The following is a 23,019-nucleotide window of genomic DNA, read 5'->3' on the forward strand; positions in this document are numbered from 1 at the left end:
GAAGGCGACAATCTACAACCGAGCAACGATTCTTTTGGACAAAGGACAACTTGCCCAAGATTCTGATGGGAGCTCATCAAAAAGTAAGAATTATTTATGATGTTAATTCGTTGTTCTGTTGAAAAATGTAAAACTCATATTCCGCCATTAATTTCGATGCGGTCTCGCTTTAACGCACGCTGTATGTCGTAGTAACGTTAATTTTTAAAATCTATGTAACGTCCTGACCAGAGTTCTTATGTGTTTTGCTTGTTTAGTGTTGGTCAGGACGTGAGCTGGGTGGGAATTCTATGTTGTGTGTCTAGTTCGTCTGTTTCTATGTTCAGCCTAATATGGTTCTCAATCAGAGACAGCTGTCAATCGTTGTCCCTGATTGAGAATCATATATAGGTGGCTTGTTTTGTGTTGGGGATTGTGGGTGGTTGTTTCCTGTCTCTGTGTTTGTGTTCTGCACCAGCTAGGACTGTGACGGTATGTTCTTTTGTTATTTTGTATAGTGTTTTTGTTTTGTCTAATTAAATTCATTATGTCAAATTACCACGCTGCACATTGGTCCTCTGATCCTTCTCGCCTCTCCTCGTCTGAGGAGGAGGACGAAGTAGACTGCCGTTACAGAACCACCCACCAAACCCGGATCAAGCAGCGTGAGAACGGGCAGCAGCGACAGCAGCAGCGGTACCAGGAGGAATGGTCATGGGAGCAAATATTGAACGGAGAAGGACCCTGGGCTAAGGTTGGAGAATATCGCCACTCTCGGGAAGAGATGGAGGCAGCTAAAGCCCAGGAGCGGTGGTATGAGGAGGCAGCACGGAAGCGTGGCTGGAAGCCCGTGAAGAAACCCCAAAAATTTCTTGGGGGGGGGGGGGGGGGGGCTAAAGGGTAGTGTGGCGAAGGCAGGTAGGAAACCTGCGCCCACTTCCCATGCTTACCGTGGAGAGCGGGAGTACGGGCAGACACCGTGTTATGCGGAAGAGCGCACGGTGTCTCCTGTACGGGTGCATAGCCCGGTGCGGGTTATTCCACCTCCCCGCACTGGGCGGGCTAGAGTGAGCATTGAGCCAAGTGCCATGAAGCCGGCTCTACATATCTGGCCTCCAGTACGTCTCCTCGGGCCGGTGTACATGGCACCAGCCTTACGCATGGTGTCCCCGGTTCGCCAACACAGCCCAGTGCGGGTTATTCCACCTCCCCGCACTGGACGGGCTACGGGGAGCATGCAACCAGGTAAGGTTGGGCAGGCTCAGTGCTCAAGGGAGCCAGTACGCCTGCACGGTCCGGTATATCCGGTGCTACCTTCCCGCTCCAGCCCAGTACCACCAGTGCCTACACCACGCACCAGGCTTCCAGTGCGTCTCCAGAGCCCTGTTCCTCCTCCACGCACTCTCCCTGTGGTGCGTGTCTCCAGCCCAGTACCTCCAGTTCCGGCACCACGCACCAAGCCTCCTGTGCGTCTCCAGAGCCCTGTACGCACTGTTCCTTCTCCCCGCACTCGCCCTGAGGTACGTGCCCTCAGCCCGGTACCACCAGTGCCGGTACCACGCACCAGGCCTATAGTGCGCATCGAGAGTCCAGTGTGCCCTGTTCCTGCTCCCCGCACTAGCCTTGAGGTGCGTGTCTCCAGTCCGGTACCACCAGTTCCGGCACCACGCACCAGGCCTACTGTGCGCCTCAGCAGGTCAGAGTCGGCCGTCTGCCCAACGCCGCCTGCACTGCTCGTCTGTCCAGCGCCGTCTGAGCTGCCTGCCTGCCCAGCGCCGTCTGAACTGCCTGCACTGCTCGTCTGCTCAACGCCGCCTGCACTGCTCGTCTGCCCAGCGCCATCTGAGCTGCCTGCACTGCCTGCCTGCCCAGCGCCGTCTGAGCTGCCTGCCTGCCCAGCACCATCTGAGCCATCCGTCTGCCCAGCGCCGTCTGAGCCATCCGTCTGCCCAGCGCCATCTGAGCCATCCGTCTGCCCAGCGCCGTCTGAGCCATCCGTCTGCCCAGCGCCATCTGAGCCATCCGTCTGCCCAGCGCCATCTGAGCCATCCGTCTGCCACGAGCCTTCAGAGCCGCCCGTCTGTCCCGAGCCATTAGAGCCGTCCGCCAGTCAGGAGCCGCTAGAGCCGTCCGTCAGTCAGGAGCTGCCAGAACCGTCAGCCAGTCAGGAGCTGCCAGAGCCGCCAGCCAGTCAGGAGCTGCCAGAGCCGCCAGCCAGTCAGGAGCTGCCAGAGCCGCCAGCCAGTCAGGAGCTGCCAGAGCCGCCAGCCAGTCAGGAGCTGCCAGAGCCGCCAGCCAGTCAGGAGCTGCCAGAGCCGCCAGCCAGTCAGGAGCTGCCAGAGCCGCCAGCCAGTCAGGAGCTGCCAGAGCCGCCAGCCAGTCAGGAGCTGTCAGAGCCGCCAGCCAGTCAGGAGCTGCCAGAGCCGCCAGCCAGTCAGGAGCTGCCAGAGCCGCCAGCCAGTCAGGAGCTGCCAGAGCCGCCAGCCAGTCAGGAGCTGTCAGAGCCGCCAGCCAGTCAGGAGCTGCCAGAGCTGCCCTCCAGTCATGAGCTGCCCTCCAGTCATAAGCTGCCCTCCAGTCATGAGCTGCCCTCCAGTCATGAGCTGCCTTCCAGTCATGAGCTGCCCTCCAGTCATGAGCTGCCCTCCAGTCATGAGCTGCCTTCCAGTCATGAGCTGCCTTCCAGTCATGAGCTGTCCTACAGTCATGAGCTGCCCTACAGTCATGAGCTGCCCTACAGTCATGAGCTGCCCTACAGTCATGAGCTGCCCTACAGTCATGAGCTGCCCTACAGTCTAGAGCTGCCCTACAGTCTAGAGCTGCCCTACAGTCATGAGCTGCCCTACAGTCATGAGCTGCCCTACAGTCATGAGCTGCCCTACAGTCATGAGCTGCCCTCCAGTCATGAGCTGCCCTCCAGTCATGAGCTGCCCTCCAGTCATGAGCTGCCACCCAGTCATGAGCTGCCACCCAGTCCGGAGCTGCCACCCAGTCCGGAGCTGCCACCCAGTCCGGAGCTGCCACCCAGTCCGGAGCTGCCACTCAGTCCGGAGCTGCCACTCAGTCCGGAGCTGCCATTCGTCCTGAGCTACCTCTCTGTCCTGAGCTACCTCTCTGTCCTGAGCTACCTCTCTGTCCTGAGCTACCTCTCTGTCCTGAGCTACCTCTCTGTCCTGAGCTACCTCTCTGTCCTGAGCTACCTCCTAAATCATGTGGGGGCCTTGGGGAGGATTCTTAGGCCAAGGTCGTGGGCGAGGGTCGCCACTCAAAGGACGCTAAGGAGGGGGACAAAGACAGTGGTGGAGTGGTGTCCTCGTCCACCGCCGGAGCCGCCACCGCGGACAGATGCCCACCCAGACCCTCCCCTTGAGTTTTAGGGGTGCGTTCGGAGTCCGCACCTCAGGGGGGGGGTACTGTAACGTCCTGACCAGAGTTCTTATGTGTTTTGCTTGTTTAGTGTTGGTCAGGACGTGAGCTGGGTGGGAATTCTATGTTGTGTGTCTAGTTCGTCTGTTTCTATGTTCAGCCTAATATGGTTCTCAATCAGAGACAGCTGTCAATCGTTGTCCCTGATTGAGAATCATATATAGGTGGCTTGTTTTGTGTTGGGGATTGTGGGTGGTTGTTTCCTGTCTCTGTGTTTGTGTTCTGCACCAGCTAGGACTGTGACGGTATGTTCTTTTGTTATTTTGTATAGTGTTTTTGTTTTGTCTAATTAAATTAATTATGTCAAATTACCACGCTGCACATTGGTCCTCTGATCCTTCTCGCCTTTCCTCGTCTTAGGAGGAGGACGAAGTAGACTGCCGTTACAATCTAACACAGCGGTTGCATTAAGAACTAATGTATCTTTCATTTGCTGTCCAACCTGTATTTTTTAGTCAAGTTTATGATTAGTTACTGATTAGATTAGGTGCCTCTCCCAAGATTTCTCCCGACATATTGTTGGCAGCTTGGCTACTATTCTCATTGTATAACCACGATTTGTGCCGCTAAATATGCACATTTTCGAACAAACTCTATATGTATTGTGTAATATGATGCTATAGGACTGTCATCTGAAGAAGTTTGAGAAGGTTAGTGAAAAAATTAATATCTTTTGCTGGTTTATTCGTTATCGCTATTGTTGGCTTGAATCAATGCTGTTGTGTGGTTGGCTATTGTAGTAAGCTAATATAATGCTATATTGTGTTTTCGCTGTAAAACACTTAAGAAATCTGAAATATTGGCTGGATTCACAAGATCTTTGTCTTTCATTTGCTGTACGCTGTGTATTTTTCATAAATGTTTTATGATGAGTATTTAGGTAATTCATGTTGGTCTCTGTAGTTATTCTAGTTGCTTTGGTGAGAGTTGTGATGGTGGCTGCAATGGTAAACTATGATTTATACCTGAAATATGCACATTTTTCTAACAAAACATATGCTATACAATAAATATGTTATCAGACTGTCATCTGATGAAGTTGTTTCTTGGTTAGTGGCTATTTATATCTTTATTTGGTCGAAATTGTGATAGCTACCTATGCAGGGAAAAAATGGTGGAGAAAAAAAAGTTGTGTCTTTTGCTATCGTTGTTAGCTAATAGATTTACATATTGTGTCTTCCCTGTAAAACATTTTAAAAATCAGAAATGATGGCTGGATTCACAAGATGTGTATCTTTCATCTGGTGTCTTGGACTTGTGATTTAATGATATTTAGATGCTAGTATTTACTTGTGACGCTATGCTAGGCTATGCTAGTCAGCTTTTTTACTGATGGGGGTGCTCCCGGATCCGGGATTGTGATGAAGTTAATGAGCAGTTTACAAAGACGCTTGGTGAGTAGGTGGGTGGGAGAGAGCCATCGGATCAGATTGCATCATAGTAGGAGTTTGCGCTATGATGTTTTAATCATAACAAAATACAAAATTGGAAATATAAACATTGACGATTACCAGGGTCAGCAATGAAAGATAAAATGGCAATAGACCCCCTCTTGAGATTGTGTTGGAGGATGTCATCTTTAGAGAACAGACACTAGAAATCTTACCCTCAGCTCTCTCTCTCCCTCTCTCTCTCTCTCTCTCTCTCTCTCTCTCTCTCTCTCTCTCTCTCACACTCCTGTCAATCGTATATCTTGGGTTTAGCTCTGTAGCAAATCTGAGGGCTACAGACATTGATGAAAGATGCAAGAGAAGAGTAAAGGCAAGAAAGACAGGGGAGAGTGAAGCAAGACGCAAGAAGAGCGAAATAAGAGGAAAGAGTGTGTGAGAGACAAGTTGACTTATGGGAGAGAAATTCAGAGAGCTGAAACCACTTATGCAATTATTCTCCTAACAGATAGAGAGAGTGTCAGAGCGAGAGAGAGAGAGCAAGAGAGGGATAACAGAGGAGATTTCTAGAGTGTGTTGGAGCTTTAATCTGGGATTTGGGAGACATCCGCTGGGCTGAGAGGCGAGCAGCGGCCCGCGATGCAGGCCCTGTGTCTCGACTATACGACTGTTTTTGCAAAACCTCTTCGCCCCCTTTCCCTCCTCCGTCTTATCACCCTGCACCAACGCCACTGCTGCGCTACTGTTGTTGTCATTAGCGACACTATTTTCAGACTTGGGGTGGTGCCATGTGCATATTATCTCCACGTCGAGGAGACGTGGAGGGTTTTAATATAATCATTACAATCACACAGAGAGAGAGAGGGATGAGTCACTGAGCCCAGCATATGTCCAGGTAGAAGCTGTTCTGTGGATCCCAGGGTGATTCTATGATGCGTTGTGCTATATAACTGGCCACCTGCAAGGTTATATAACATGTTGTTGGTGGTTGAATGTGTATGTTAAATAAAAAGATGCAAAAACCATGAAATGGTACATCGAGTATACTATGAATGCAGGTGAGGCACATAGGAAGATGTTCATCACCTGTTAACTCGGGGTCGATGACTCTGTATTCATGACTGGTTGAGCTTGATGCTGTTGTCAAGAACAACAGCAGTTTTTATGTTGAGTTTATCATTTATCTCTGTTTACATCCTCTGTCCTGTAGGTAGGAGTATCCTGGCTGTGCTCCAGGAACACTCACGGAGCTCCAGCATGTCATTATTACAGCACAGTGTTCCCAGCCTGCCCAGATTCCATCATGGCTGTCCCAACGGGGCATAGATCCTCGTAATTACAGCCTTGTACCCTCCTCCTCCTCCCCACCACCACCACCTCCCCTGTTCCTCCTCTATGGCACATCGCCTAATGTTACCCCCTGCCGACTTCCAAGTCACACGCAGAGACTTTTGCTGCGCAAATCAGAGAGAACTCTTTATTGTGATATGCGGAATGTGTTCTTCGGGGAGCCCAGAAGAGAAAGAAGGCCACGTCTCATTTCCATAATTCAATTAATATCTTATCTTATATTGTCCCCTCATTATTGGCATTACCATTCGAGGCAAAGCGTAGTTATGCCACGGGGGATTTCCTCCACAAGATGAATGTGTGAAGATTGTTCTGGCACCAAGAGACCTGCCTGCCACTGAAACAGCCTATCTGCTATGTATTTTATAATTAGCCTGGAGTGATAATTGGCATCATCAGTCCTGAGGAGTGTGTTCATGCTAGTCTGCTTCCGTTGTTCTTTCTGACTACAGTTCAATGGGCCCCGTCCCATACGTATTGAAGTCTGGGTTTACAGTGCTGCATTTGTTTTCTGGGATTTGTAGTCCAGCCATCTACTTACAAAAAGAGCTTCACGAAATACAGTAAGAAGTTAGAAACGACATCAAATCAAATTGTATTTGTCACATGTGCCAAATACAACAGGTACAGTGAAATGCTTACTTACAAGCCCTTAAAACCTGTTGAGGATAGAGGGCGCTATTTTCACTTTGGGGAAAACTCGTGCCCAATTTAAACGGCCTCATACTCTATTCTTGCTCGTACAATATGCATATTATTATTACTATTGGATAGAAAACACTCTCAAGTTTCTAAAACCGTTTGAATTATATCTGTGAGTAAAACATAACTCATTTTGCAGCAAACTTCCTGTCAGAAAGTGAAAAATCTCAAATCAAGGCTCTGTTCCAGGCCCTCCCTATCATTTTGCTTGAGATTTATGACTATACATGCACTTCATACGCCTTCCACTAGATGTCAATAGGCTGTGAGAGGTGAAATGGGGTCTCTAGCTCTTTCTATGGTGAAAAGAGGCCTCTTGGAATGACAGAACCCCAATTTCCTCTGTTCAGGATGACGCGGGATGGACATCAGCTTTGGCTTCTGAAAAGCTTTCCCTATAGACGTGTAATATCTCCGGCTTTGATTTTATTTGATAAATGTGACTATCATCGTAAAGTATGTTTTTTCAATATAGTTTAATCAGATTATTGAATTTTTTTCGGGAGTTTTTGCGTGTTCCGTTCACTGCGTTTGTTCACGAAGGAGAGCTTAGCGGCACTTGGCTAGTTTTGCTTGCTAATTCGCGAGGGAAAAAGGCCATTCTAAAACCAAACAACGATTGTTCCCGACAAAGGACCACTTGTACAACATTCTGATGGAAGATCATCAAAAGTAGGACCCATTTATGATGTTATTTCATATATCTGTCGAAAATTGTTTACTATTAGTTTGCGCCCAGATTTTGGGCGCTCTCTCGCCATAACGTAAGCTGGATGTCGTACTGAAGTTATTTTTAGAATTCTAACACGGCGATTGCATTAAGAACTAGTGTATCTATCATTTCCTATACAACATGTATTTTTTAGTAACGTTTATGAATAGTTATTTGGTCAGAATAGGTGAGTGTCAGAAATAGATCCGGACATTCTGGGAAAAGATGCTACATGTTTACAATGTATAACCACGGAATTCAGCTCTAAATATGCACATTTTCGAACAAACCATATATGTATTGTGTAATATGATGTTATAGGACTGTCATCTGATGGAGTTTGAGAAGGTTAGTGAAAAAATGTATATCTTTTGCTGGTTTATTCGCTATGCTAACGTGCCTAACGAATCAATGCTGTTGTGTGGTTGGCTATTGTAGTAAGCTAATATAATGCTATATTGTGTTTTCGCTGTAAAACACTTAAAGAATCGGAAATATTGGCTGGATTCACAAGATGTTTGTCTTTAATTTGCTGTACACCATGTATTTTTCATAAATGTTTTATGATGAGTATTTAGGTATTTCAATTTGGTCTCTGTAATTACTCTGGCTGCTTCGGTGCTATTTCCGATTGTAGCTGCAATGTAAAACTATGATTTATACCTCAAATATGCACATTTTTCGAACAAAACATAGATTTATTGAATAACATGTTATAAGACTGTCATCTGATGAAGTTGTTTCTTGGTTAGTTTGGTTGGTTATTGGTTAGTTTGGTTGGTTTTGTGCATGCTACCTGTGCTGTGAAAAATGTCTGTGCTTTTTTGTATTTGGTGGTGAGCTAACATAAATATACGTGGTGTTTTCACTGTAAAACATTTTAAAAATCGGACATGTTGGCTGGATTCACAAGATGTTTATCTTTCATTAGCTGTATTGGACTTGTTAATGTGTGAAAGTTAAATATTTAAAAAATATATTTTTTGAATTTCGCGCTCTGCCTTTTCAGTGGAATGTGGGAGGAGTGGCGCTAGAGGAACCCCTGTCCTAGACAGGTTAACCAACAATGCAGTTTTAAGAAAATATCAACAACAAAAGAAGTAAGAGATGAGATTAACAAATGATTAAAGCGCAGCAGTAAATAACAGTAGCGGGGCTATATACAAGTGGTACCTGTACAGAGTCAATGTGCGGGGACAAAGGTGTCGAGGTAATTGAGATAATGATAATAACAGAGAGTAGCGGCAGTGTTCCAGAGGGGGGGGCAATGCAAATAGTCCGGGTTTCCGTTTGATTAGCTGTTCAGGAGCCTTATGGCTTGGGGGTAGAAGCTGTTTACATTTACATTTAAGTCATTTAGCAGACGCTCTTATCCAGAGCGACTTACAAGTACATACATTCATACTTTTTTTTTTTTTTTTTGTACTTAGAAGCCTCTTGGACCTAGACTTGGCGCTCCGGTATCGCTTGCCGTGCAGTAGCAGACAGAACAGTCTATGACAATTTTTAGGGCCTTCCTCTGACACCGCCTGGTACAGAGGTCCTGGATGGCAGGAAGCTTGGCCCTGGTAATGAACTCTGCTGTATGCACTACCCTCTGTAGTGCCTTGCGGTCAGAGGCTGAGCAGTTGCCATACCAGGCAGTGATGCATCCCGTCAGGATGCTCTCGATGGTGCAGCTGTAAAACCTTTTGAGGATCTGAGGACCCATGCCAAATCTTTTCAGTCTTCTGAGGGGGAATAGGTTTTGTCGTGCCCTCTTCATGACTGTTTTGGTGTGCTTGGACCATGTTAGTTTGTTGGTGATGTGGACGCCAAGGAACTTGAAGCTATCAACCTGCTCCACTACAGCCCCGTCGATGAGAATGGGGGCGTGCTAGGTCCTCCTTTTCCTGTCGCCCACAATCATCTCCTTTGTCTTGATCACGTTGAGAGAGAGGTTGTTGTCCTTGCACAACACGGTCAGGTCTCTGACCTCCTCCCTACAGGCTGTCTCATCGTTGTTGGTGATTAGGCCTACCATTGTTGTGTCACCAGCAAACTTAATGATGGTGTTGGAGTCGTGCCTGGCCGTGCAGTCATGAGTGAACGGAGAGTACAGGAGGGGAGCACGCACCCCTGAGGTACCCCCGTGTTGAGGATCAGCATGGCGGATGTGTTGTTACCTACCCTTACAACCTGGGGGCGGCCCGTCAGGATGTCCAGGATCCAGTTGCAGAGGGAGGTATTTAGACCCAGGGTCCTTAGCTTAGTGATGAACTTTGAGGTCACTATGGTGTTGAACGCTGAGCTGTAGTCAATGAATATAGGTGTTCACATAAGTGTTCCTTTTGTCCAGGTGTGAAAGAGCAGTGTAATAGAGTGCAATAGAGATTCCATTATCTGTGGATCTGTTGGTGCGGTATGCAATTTGGGGTGGGTCTAGGATTTCTGAGATAATGGTGTTGATGTGAGCCATGACCAGCCTTTCAAAGCATTTATGTCTACAGACGTGAGTGCTACGGGTCAGTAGCCATTTAGGCAGGTTACCTTAGTGTTCTTGGGCACAGAGACTATGGTGTTCTGCTTGAAACATGTTGGTATTACACACTAAGACAGGGAGAGGTTGAAAATGTCAGTGAAGACTCTTGCCAGTTGGTCAGCGCATGCTTGGAGTACACGTCCTGGTAATCCGTCTGGCCCTGCAGCCTTCTAAATGTTGACCTGTTTAGGCTAGGCGTTCCGCTAGCGGGACACCTGTCGACAACATCTGGTGAAATTGGAGGGTGCACAATTCAAATAAGTAATCATAAAGATGATGGATATTAAACATTTATGAACATACAAGTATCTTATATCGGTTAAAAGCTTACATTCTTGTTAATCTAACTACATCGTCCGATTTACTATAGGCTTTACAACGAAATCATACCATGCGATTGTTTGAGGATGGCGCTCCACATCAACATATGTTTCAACCAGCACAGGCTTCATAAAATCACAAATAGCAATTAAATAATCACTTACTTTTTGAAAATCTTCCTCTGATTTGCAACATTCATGGTCGTTTTGTTAGATATAATTCTTCTTTATATCCCCAAAAGTCTGTTTAGTTGGCGCCATCGATTTTAGTAATCCACTCATTCAACGTGCAGACAAAGGAATCCAAAAAGCTACCACTAAACTTTGTTAAAAAGTCAAACTACGTTTCTATTCAATCCTCAAGTACCCTAAAATGTAATTAAACTATAATATTTCATACGGAAAGAAGTATGTTCAATAGAAAAGTAAAATTAGCAAGTGTGTGTACTCTTCGTCGCGCGCCCACAGACTGATTTCAAACTGTGACTCCCAATACCTAAACTCAAAATTCTTCCTCGTTTGGGAAGAAACCAGCCTGAAACGTTGAACAAAGACTGTTGACATCTAGAGGAAGCCATAGGAATTGCAATATGTGAGCTGGAATTGCATAGGACCCATAGCTTTCCATTGTAAGAGCATGGGATCTTTGGATTTTCTCCTACCATATCAATTGTGTTATAGTCTCAAACAGTATTTTAAGATTTCCACAAACTTCTGATTGTTTTCTATCCAATGGTACCAATTATATGCATATCCTGGCTTCTGGGCCTGAGTAACAGGCAGTTTACTTTGGGCACGTCAGTCAGGCGGAAATTCTGAAAAAAGGACCCTAGCCCTAAGAAGATTTATTTATTAATTAACATGCTGATAGAAATTAGATAGAACTGATTTAAGTTTCCCTGCATTAAAGTCCTCAGCCACTAGGAGCACCGCCTCTGGATTAGCGTTTTCCTGTTTGCTTATGGCGGTATACAGCTCATTGAGTGCGGTTTTAGTGCCAGCATCAGTCTGTGGTGGTATGTAGACAGCTACGAAAAATACAGATGAAAACTCTCTAGGTAGACAGTGTGGTCTACAGCTTATCATGAGATACTCTACCTCAGGCCAGCAAAACCTCAAGACTTCCTTAGATATCGTGCACCAGCTGTTGATTACATTAATTCATAGGCCCCCGCCCCGTGGCTTACCAGAGGCTGCTGTTCTGTCCTGCCGATAAAGTGTATATCCCACCAGCTGTATGTTCATAATGTCGTCGTTCAGCCAAAACTTGGAGAAACATAAGATGTTACAGTTTTTAATGTCCCGTTAGTAGGATAAACGTGCTTTCAGTTCGTCCCATTTATTTTCCAGCGATTGAACGTTAGCTAGCAGGACGGAAGGCAAGGGCAGATTAGCGTGCACCAGCTGTTGATTACATTAATGCATAGGCCCCCGCCCCGTGGCTTACCAGAGGCTGCTGTTCTGTCCTGCCGATAAAGTGTATATCCCACCAGCTGTATGTTCATAATGTCGTCATTCAGCCAAAACTTGGAGAAACATAAGATGTTACAGTTTTTAATGTCCCGTTAGTAGGATAAACGTGCTTTCAGTTCGTCCCATTTATTTTCCAGCGATTGAACGTTAGCTAGCAGGACGGAAGGCAAGGGCAGATTAGCCTCTCATCGCCTGATTCTCACAAGGCACCCTGATCTCTTTCTGCGAAATATGCGTTTCCTTCTCCAGCGAATAACGGGGATCTGGGCCTGGTCGGTTGTCTGTATTATATCCCTCTCATCCGACTCACTGAAGAAGAACTATTCATTGAGTTTGAGGTGAATAATCACAGTTCTGATGTCAGAAGCTCTTTTCGATCATTATAGACGGTAGCAGCAACATTATGTACAAAACAAGTTACGAACAATGCGAAAAAACGAACAAAATAGCATGGTTGGTAAGAGCATTTGGGGCAGCCTTCCCCTCCGGTGCCATCATTAGACTTACCATATGCAGTATGTTACAAAGAATACCCGTCAGAGTCATTCATCAAACTTTTTGAACAAGTTTTAATTACCGTGGCTACTTTTTTTTATTATATTGTGAGGCGATCAATAACATACTATAAATGATGTAGTCGTTTTGTAAATTAACATTTTAGAAGAGGGAAAGTTTTTTTCTTCCCCCCTCTGAAATGTTTGTGTGACTCACCCAAATGTTCATTATTTCCGGCGACATTGCGCTGATTTAAAACAGACAAATAGATAGGATTTGTCTCAATTTCTTCTTCCCCCTCCTTTCATTGTCATAATCTCTCGGAGCCTACTCAATGTGTCTGTGCTTTCTGGAGCTGTCACCATGCTTTGGGCAGACTCATGTATAATTTCCAACATTCAATTAAGTCCTGAAATTTTAGATCTCAGTCTCTGCCCCCAATCCCCAAAAATGAATAGGAATGGCAGGAGGCGGACAGGGTGTGTAGGGCCAGCATCGGACAATGGAGTGATCATCTCTGCTCTCCCTCTCTCTCCATCAAACCGACCCGTTACTAGCGATAATTCCGCAGGAAGGCAGATATTATAGACCGCTCCTCTGTCTCCATTCGATAAATATTGAGCCACCTCCTTGTGAAGATGTCACCATGACAGGCTTAACTTCTACCGCCTCAGAAACCCGGATCCGGGAGCACCCCCCACCCCCCCCCCCCCCACTGACTAGCATAGCTAGCATAGCGTCACAAGTAAATAGTAGCATCTAAATATCATTAAATCACAAGTCCAAGACACCAAATGAAAGATACAGATCTTGTGAATAAAGCCATCATTTCTGATTTTTAAAATGTTTTACAGGGAAGACAAAATATGTAAATCTATTAGCTAACCACGTTAGCAAAAGACACCACTTTTCTAACTCCATCAGTTTCTTACTCCATCAGGTGCTATCACCAATTCGACCAAATAAAGATATATATAGCCACTAACCAAGAAAAAACTTCATCAGATGACAGTCTGATAACATATTTATTGTATAGCATAGGTTTTGTTAGAAAAATGTGCATATTTCAGGTATAAATCATAGTTTGCCATTGCAGCCACCATCACAAATCTCACCAAAGCGACTAGAATTACTACAGAGAGCAACGTGTATTACCAATTTACTCATCATAAAACATTTCTTAAAAATACACAGCGCATAGCAATGGAAAGACACAGATCTTGTGAATTCAGACAATATTTCAGATTTTCTAAGTGTTTTACAGCGAAAACACAATAAATCGTTATATTAGCATACCACATGTGCAAACGTTACCCGAGCATTGATTCAAGGCAAAGAGAGCGATAACGTTATCATCACCAAAATATATTAATTTTTTCACTAACCTTCTCAGAATTCTTCCGATGACACTCCTGTAACATCATATTACACAATCCATATAGAGTTTGATCGAAAATGTGCATATTTAGCGGCACAAATCGTGCTTACACAATGGAAATAATGTCCAACTACTCAAGCAATCTGCCCGGCGCCATCTTGAAAAGACACCTATTTTTATCGAAAACTATTCATAAACTTGACTAAAAAAATAAAAGTTGGACAGCAATTGAAAGACAAATTAGTTCTTAATGCAATCGCTGAATTACATTTCTAAAATTATCCTTACTGTGCAATACAGGGTTCGCCAAAGCGAAGCTACACAAAAAAAAATGGCGATATATGCGTTTAACATTTTTCAACAGAACAACGATTTATCATCATAAATAGTTCTTACTATGAGCTGATCTTCCATCAGAATCTTGGGCAATGTATCCTTTCTCCGGTCTAATCGTCTTTTGGTCGAAAGATGTCCTCTTGTCCTGTCGAAATGGCCACTAACGTTCGGCATGTACTGGAAAAGTGCCCAGCTCTTGGAAGTGCGTCACAAAAAAATTCCAGAAAATCGCACTAAACGGATATAAATTGCTATAAAACGGTTTAAATTAACTACCTTATGATGTTTTTAACACCTATAACGAGTAAAAACATGACCGGGGATATAGAAGTGGCTAAACCAAAGCTTGGAAGGAGGCCAGTCCGACGTCCATCGTGCGTCAGGCGCAGGGAGGAAAAGAAAGCTACTTCCGCCTTGTGGTCTTTTATACAGTCCCAGATTGCGCAATCGACTCCATTCAAATTGTCACCACTTACTGACATCTAGAGGAAGGCGTAGGCAGTGTTTGTATCCCCATAGCATTCACAGGGACCTTAAAACTGACCTGGGAACAGGGGCCAAGATTTCTGAAATCTCACTCCCTGTCAGGAAAAGTGCTGTAGAATGAGTTCTGTTTCACTCAGAGACATAATTCCAACTGTTTTAGAAACTAGAGAGTGTTTTCTATCCAATAATAATAATAATATGCATATTGTACGAGCAAGAATTGAGTACTAGGCAGTTTAATTTGGCAACGTCAAAAAAAAAAAAGTGCTAACAGCTCCCCCTATTGACAAAAAGTTAACAAGCATGGCGTGACTTTGATTGCTTACAGACGGGGGGGACAAACAAGCCGGTGTATCTCATTGACAGGCGTGTAGTTTATGGTCCGGTGCTGGGCTGGCTGCCTCCGATGCTCATTACATACAGGCCAGACATCCTCATACTGAATACACAATTGACAAGTTAAAGTGACTGTCAGGACACGTCTCGTCAAGGGCATGTAGCTTGTAAAAGATCCCAGTCAATTGACAATATAAAAAGGTTACAGTGGATGCCTGTAGATCAGAAAGTGAGACTAGACAGTATATGAGCTTAGACATGTTTAGAAATTGACTCAATGCTTGTGAAATATAATAGATGGTCTTAAAATATGAATAATGGTTCTCATCAGACCTATTATGTCGCTGGGAAATTATAATCTTTATGTACACGTTAGAAGTAGAATGTTTAATAAAGGGCTCTATACTGTAGAGAGGCCTCTTCAAGGCCTTGCAAAGAATGAAGGCCCTATCACAATGAAACTTTATGAAAGCTCAATTTCAAACGCCCGATAAAGTAGAAGAGACATAGGTATAAGCTTGGAATGAAATAAATATATAGCCATTGTGTTGTAGCATATTCACCCAAGGTTGTTTGTCGCTCATCTACTTTTTATAGTACCGGGTAATTTGGATGAACGAAGCTGGATAATTCATTTAATGAGATGGTTTGGGGAAAGAGGACAAAAGGCAAAGGACAATGACACACCACTTGGCCACGGTGCGGCTAAGGCGGCCTGAATCTGATGACATGATGGGAGCTGCCCTGCAGCAATGCTAAAGAGAAGCTGAGAGTTTCACACATTGGATGGCCCTCTGTGTCATCTGGGTCTGTCTCTCTGGCACAACCTCCCTGTCCCCGGAGAAGGCAGTACTGCACGGCCATGCACGTATTACTCTGAAAGGCTAATCAAATCAGCCTTTTGCTGGGCAAGCCATTTTGAATGGTTCGGAAAAATATTATATTACCATTTCCTCGCCGCATTTTGGGGGGGGGGGTTATATTGGAAGTCATCTGTGCTTGGCTAAATGGACTGGAGATGGAATTGAAATTGCAGACATCGGAAGGTCTGGGATTTTAAATGTGCCGTTTTCAACAATAAAATCTTCTTGTTAACCATTGAAAATGTTTTTGTGAGTCAGCAAAAAAGTCTCAAAATGGATACGAGGCATTGCAGGGCTGGATAATTGCCAGCTGCTAGATGGTAAGCACAACACACACACAAACAACACCTGTCTAGCCAGAAACTGCAGGATAGAACTCTACCCTTGACACTGCACTGTACTGCTCTGTGCGGTATGTTCATCAGCTGGCTAACTTTAGCCAACCGTATGTACACACAGTTTAAGACATACAGTGCCTTTAGAAAGTATTCACACCCCTTGACTTTTTCCACATTTGTCGTGTTACAGTCTGGATAAAAACAAATATGAGTTGAGATGTTTTGTCACTGGCCTATACACAATACCCCATAAGGTCAAAGTGGAATTATGTTTTTCGAAATGTTTACAAATGAATAAAAAATTAAAAGCTGAAATCTCTTCGTTCTATATTTATTCAACCCCTTTGTCGTGGCATAAGTTCAGGAGTAAAAATGTGCTGAACAAGTCATAATAACATCACATAATAAATTGGATGGACTCAATCTGTGAGCTATAATAGTGTTTAACATGATTTTTGAATGACTACCTCATCTATGTACCCCACACATATAATTTTCTGGAAGGGCCCTCAGCTGAGCAGTGAATTTCAAACACAGATTCAACCACAGAGACTAGGGAGGATTTCCAATGCCTCACAAAGAAGTGCACCTATTGGCAGATGGGTATAAAAAAAGCAGACATTGAATATCCCTTTGAGCATGGTGAAGTTATTAATTGCACTTTGGTTGATGTATCAATCCACCTAGTCAATACAAAGACGCAGGCATCCTGAGAGGAAGTAAACCGCTCAGGGATTTCACCATGAGGTCAATGGTGACTTTAAAACAGTTACAGTGTTTAATGGCTGCGGTAGAAGAAAACTGAGGATGGATCAACAACATTGTAGTTAATCCACAATACTAACCTAATTGACAGAGTGAAAAGAAGGAAGCCTGTACTGAATAAAATATTCTAAATCATGCATCCTGTTTGCAACAAGGCACTATCTAAGCCTTTATACTAAGGCGTAAATGAATCCACATACTTTCAGAAATGTATCTTCTCCAAAAATGAATGATTTCAATAGATATCCTTACATGATATGTAAGGTACTAGGGGTAGAGTACTAGGGGGAAACTAGTAAAGGACACCAATAAGAAGAAGAGACTTGCTAGGGCCAAGAAACACGAGCAATGGATATTAGACCGGTGGAAATCTGTCCTTTGGTCTGATGAGTCCAAATGTGAGATCTTTGTTTCCAACCGTGAACGGATGATCTCTGCATGTGTGGTTCCCACCGTGAAGCATGGAGGAGGAGGTGTGATGGTGTGGGGGTGCTTTGCTGGTGACACTGTCAGTGATTTATTTAGAATTCAAAGCACACTTAACCAGCATGGCTACCACAGCACACTGCAGTGATACACCATCCCATCTGGTTTGTGCTTAGTGGGACTATCATTTGTTTTTCAACAGGACAATGACCCAAAACACATCTGTGTAACGGCTATTTGATCAAGAACGTACGTGATGGAGTGCTGCATCAGATGACCTGGCCTCCACAATCCCCCGACCTCAACTCAATTGAGATGGTTTGGAATAAATTGGACCGCAGAGTGAAGAAAAAGCAGCCAACAAGTGCTGTAGAAAATAGTACAAATATAGAAAAACCCTGGAATGAGTAGGTCTGTCCAAACTTTGACTTGTACTCTACATCAAGTTGAAATTCAGGGATGAGCCTTTGCACATCAAATGTACTATTAAGGTCCCACTCTTTTCTATTTTCCCTCTATTTTCCCATCAATCAAAGACAGACTGTCTCGGGATGATGTTAATGTAGAATCCAGTGTTGGAATGGAGCGCATGTAGTGTATCACACCTGATTGGGACACATGTTCTGAACTCGTGCGCGAGTGCGGGAAACCTAAACAAGGCATCGTACCTGGCTTTGTGGCACCTGTCAGCAACATGGGCCTCCTGCAGCAGCGCCAGCCTTCCTCGCCAAGGTCAAAGCCTCCGCGTCATGCTGTTGTTTGTTCCGCATGCATATGTTCCCCTACCTACAAGCTGTCATGTCTCTAGAAACACGCCCAGCGGAAATTTCCACTACCGCTAACACTTCCACACATCCTTTGGATCTAGCTCACTGTACTGTACACACAGTAGCAACTGTATTACTGGGGAATTTTCCCACCTGCAAGCCGTTCTGTGCTCTATGGCTGCCAAGCTTCTCCCTGGGTGGCGGATGATAAATAGAAGTCATTCTCTGAGAATCTACGGCAAATGTGGAGGGCCACTTCTGGCGGATAATGCGGGAGGGAGATCCCTGCCGTTACCTTGCCTGCCGGGGAGAAATCCCTCTGGCATCGACTCTTCACTTATCCCAGATGAGGTCCTAGTGTATGGGGAAAAGATTAGCCAATCTCAAGTGTCTCCATCACTATCGTATTTCTATCATCTCCATGATCTAGAGTCAAGGGAGCAGAAAGCTGACAAGAGTCTCTCTAGTACCTTCCAGGGGCTCGGTAGAGAAGCACTCACCAAACATTTGCCAGTAAGGCCACATACTGTATACCTTGGATACATGCTGCGAGGACTGCGTGGGGAAGTTGGGTGGAGAAGCTGTGTGTGGTCATGAATGCATAATTAACGTGTGAAGAAGCCTAACTTGCTGGAATTATGTGAGGAAATGAACCTGTGATACACTGAACATTCTTATGATGAAGTTGGTTCACTTTGCATAACATGCTGCAGTGTAAATCTGTTTTGTACGATAAGTTAATAAGGAATTATTTTCCTGCAAAGTGTAACCATTAGAAAGTGAATCCACTATTATGACAAAATATCGCCAAATGTTCAACGGTTGCTAACTTTTGTTTATTGTGAATATGAGAAAGAGACTAATTTGATCATTTAGCTACAGCTATGGAGTGATAATGGCAGCTAACATATCAGTGGTCTGATCATCTTCTGCTCCTCCGTTTAGAGATGTTTTAATGTGTTCACCAGTCATGGAACTCACTGGGCTGAAGTTGTACACATGGTGTAATCTTTAACATTCTGGCATTCCGTCTTGTGGCTGATATTCACGTCATGCTGGCATTGTCTTGTGGCTGATATATTCACGTCATGCTGGCATTGTCTTGTGGCTGATATATTCACGTCATGCTGGCATTGTCTTGTGGCTGATATATTCACGTCATGCTGGCACTCACATCCTTTGTTCGATTTCAAGACATCAAACAATGCAACTGGAATTTTAGAGCACTTTTTACAACACAATTTGTCGCTGAATGCTTTACACAAACAAAAAAAGACACCTTGACAGAAAGAGACCTTGACAGGATTCAACCCCTGCTATGAGGTAATCTCAATAGGGGAGAGGTTTCTTTATTTTTCTCAATGATCGTAACTTCCCTATGTGGGTCGCATTCATGTTGTTGCATTGTGATTTGTACATTTCGACCCACTACCATGGGTAAGTATGGAGCATTATTCCATGTAATTTAGGTGCACAAAGCAGAAGGTGCCTCTGTTGGAATGCTGTGCGTTTGTTCTTGTTTACACGTTGAAGGCCAGTGGTGGGCATTCCGGCAGTGAGGTATCCAAATCATGGTGCTATCCTATCCTCCCCACACAATATCATAGAAAGGCAGGGAAAATAATGACGCTTATAGTCTGAAAGCTGCCGAAGTTTGGTCAATATCCTACATTTCTCCATCTAAATGAGCCTCTTGAGCTTTACTTTGAGTCTAAGCACAAATCTATTCAAAGAAAGGTGAGATTCCTGTGGGGGGGGGGGGGGGGGTGTGTGTTCGTTAGCATTAGCATGTTCATGTGTGTAGTCTAGTGTTTGTCTTCATAAGCTAGAGTGTTGGTTCTGCTGAGTGTGTGGGTGGAGGTGTAATGCAGTCCCTGGCGTGGAGCAGTGTGGGGGAATGGGGAGGCAGACACAAATTGACTGGGCCCTGAGTCACCTCAGTCTATTAGCAGTGAGACTGGAGAGCTCAGCAGACTGCAATGGAGCAGGTCCAGGACCAGCTTAACCAGCCCTGCTTCTAACCCAAGCCTTCCAGAGTACACATCTCAAACTGATCCAGAAACAACACTTGGCCACTCTAATCGCCTGTGTGCCTAAACCTCAATCTCATGAGAAAACAGTCAAGTATTACTACCAGATTATGCTATGTACTTGTCATACTTTGTCCAGTTGTTCTGCATAAATTATGATTCATAGAGTTGAAATGAAGTGATCCTACAAGAAAACGCCTGAGACTTTTTTTCAATTAAGGAGGAGGGGAGTGGAAAGGGAGGTGTGTCTGCCAAGGCAGAGTGAGGGAGAAAGGGAGGTGTGTCTGCCAAGGCAGAGTGAGGGAGAAAGGGAGGGAGACCGAGGGTGTACGAGATGGCAGCTCCCTCGCTTCCGTCTCAGCTGTGGCTTTCCGAGCTGTGGCTTTCCGAGCTGTGCTTCTCGCTCTGACTGACTCCAGGGCTAGCCACACATTAGCATTCACATCTACACCAACCACAGCACAGCAGTAGCCTTTGAAGGTAGTACAGGATGTCAACATGTAGCAGCCGTCCTCTTCCTGGCTGAGGGGCGCCTGTCCGTGAGTTCACTGCCCAAACTGGCAAAAGCCTCTGCACTGTGATGGAAATAATGCTGACAGGAGACTCTCGCTGCTGCCTCTTAAGAGGTGATGTTTCCAGCTGCCCCGGTGGCAGGCTAGGCTGTACCCCAACGATTTAGTAGATGTGCACTCAAAAAATGGGACAAACCTCACACCATAACAAAAGCACTTAAACCCTTGTAGCATTCATCACACCCAGCACCTCGCTGTCAGCAAAAGACAATAGCTAAGTAAGGTGAGATTTGGCTAGTGCTTGGATAGGAGACACCTTTGGGAATGTGTCTCAGTGGGCCAGTATGGGAGATTCCTATGGAAGATCCAAAGTCCCATAGCAGTTGTAGGGACACAGTGCTGTGCGGACATCATTGCTGGGACGGATGTGCCTTCAAAACCAATGTTCTGATTCTGGGTCATAAAGATCACCTTGCACTTCTTTAGTGAGCCAGGGTGTTCACCCAGCTGTCATGGCCATGTTCCCAGAGTATTATTCCAATCCCCCTCCTCTTCACTTCCATAACTGATGATTGGTGAGTGTTCTGGCAAAGACTGGCTGCCAACCTGTACAGAATATGCTCACACTGCTACAGAATGATGATGCATGAGGTGACATGCAGCTCAATGCAATGTTGTGTAGTTGTTAAATTTTTTTGACCAATGCATTATTATCGTACCATCATTATATATTATAAGTGGTCATAGCCCAGTGGTGATAGATGTGCAACTCTGTTCTTTCATGCCAGGCGGGTGTCGACTACAACCCCGGCTGCCTTTGTCCTGGAGGCAGAGCCTCGTCTCCATGAGCACATCAGGTCTCCAGTCCTCACCACCACTATCACAACAACAGCAACAACAATAAGAGCTATGTCACTGCAGCGGAGGTCTACACAGCTAAGCAGAGTGCAGAGTGTTCTTCTGACCAACGTCTTTGAACAGCTCATCTTTGAAAAGGAGGCTATGTTCAGTGGAGGACTAGTTCGAGAGAGCATGGAGTTTGGTTTCTAATGGGTGGGAGACACTTAGCCGTTAACATTAGTGATAGGGGGAAAAATCTATACAGTTACGTATCGGGATATTAATTTTGACAATAATCGTATTGTTTTGACAATATCGCAATATTATTTTTTGAGCTAGTTGTACCTGCACCAACATTTTTCCTTCATAGCTGTTTCTCCATCTTCTTTTTAATTTGTTTTCAGCACTTTTATTTCCATGACTGATCAAAACGTGTTTCCTCTTGTCCCTCCGCAGTAGACGTATGGTAAGCAATATCTTTGGAACATCGAATTGCAATAAAATCACAGTATCGATTCTCAGTACATATAGAATCGCAATGCATATCGTATCGGCACCTAAGTATCGTCATATCATATTGTGAGGTCCCTGGCAATTCCCGTCCCAAGTTAACATGTGTAAACTTTGACAGCCTTTAGTGTCACAAGCGACAGAGCAGCTCGCAGTCACTGTCATGGTGGCTTTGTCTGGCTGTAGTCATTGTGTGCGTGCGTGCGTGCTGGTACGTGTGTGCCTGCTTGCCTCTATGTGTTTGCATTAGTGTGTGCCATTGCCCTAGCAGTTCGCCCCCTGAATGCATCATGTTGCTTTGACAGTCAGGGTAGAGGAGAGTGAGAGAGGCGGGAGATGGAGCGAGATGGACCGAGGTGGAGGAGGGAGCGGGCGTACACAGCTTACTCAGGGAAAGGTCAATGGTGTTAAAGCATACGACAGAGGGATCATGGGCTAATTACGAGCTCTAACTGTCATTAACTGTTTTGGCACTGGGAGTGGATTACCATGTTCCTGCTTCACCTCAACAACGCTATCCTGTTAACCATCGCCAACAGTTGACAATCTGATTGGGGAGTGGAGGGTGTCCAGTGATGGGAGTGAAAGGTCGGGGGTAGAGGGAGGAGAGGATAGAGGAGGTGGGGTGTATTTGCCTGCTTGGGTAATCAGAGTGACAGAGGCACTCCGCCAGCCATCTTGCCATTGTCTTAAAAGGAGACAGCGTTGACATTTCTGTCAACTAGTTGGCATTCTCTCATGTGTACTGTCAGACTTGTTGCCTGGCTGCAATCCGCCACCACCTAGCACCTCCCATTGTATGTGTTATGGCTGTGGGTGAGATATGCTGCAGAATGTCCTGTACTGTAGCGTCTGCTCTGCCTGGTTAGGTGTTGCAGGGCAGGAACTCGCTGCTGTGTTCATTTATGGTGATGTGGAGGTGAAGTCCCCCGTCATTGCACTGGAAGTCAAACATGATAGGCCCAATGGAGCACTGTGTTTCCTGAACATTGTTGTAATGCTGCCTGGTTTTGTGTGTGTGTGTGTGTGTGTGTGTGTGTGTGTGTGTGTGTGTGTGTGTGTGTGT

This window comes from Salvelinus namaycush, chromosome 34 (genome assembly GCF_016432855.1).
Source record: "Salvelinus namaycush isolate Seneca chromosome 34, SaNama_1.0, whole genome shotgun sequence".
Lineage (NCBI taxonomy): Eukaryota > Metazoa > Chordata > Actinopteri > Salmoniformes > Salmonidae > Salvelinus > Salvelinus namaycush.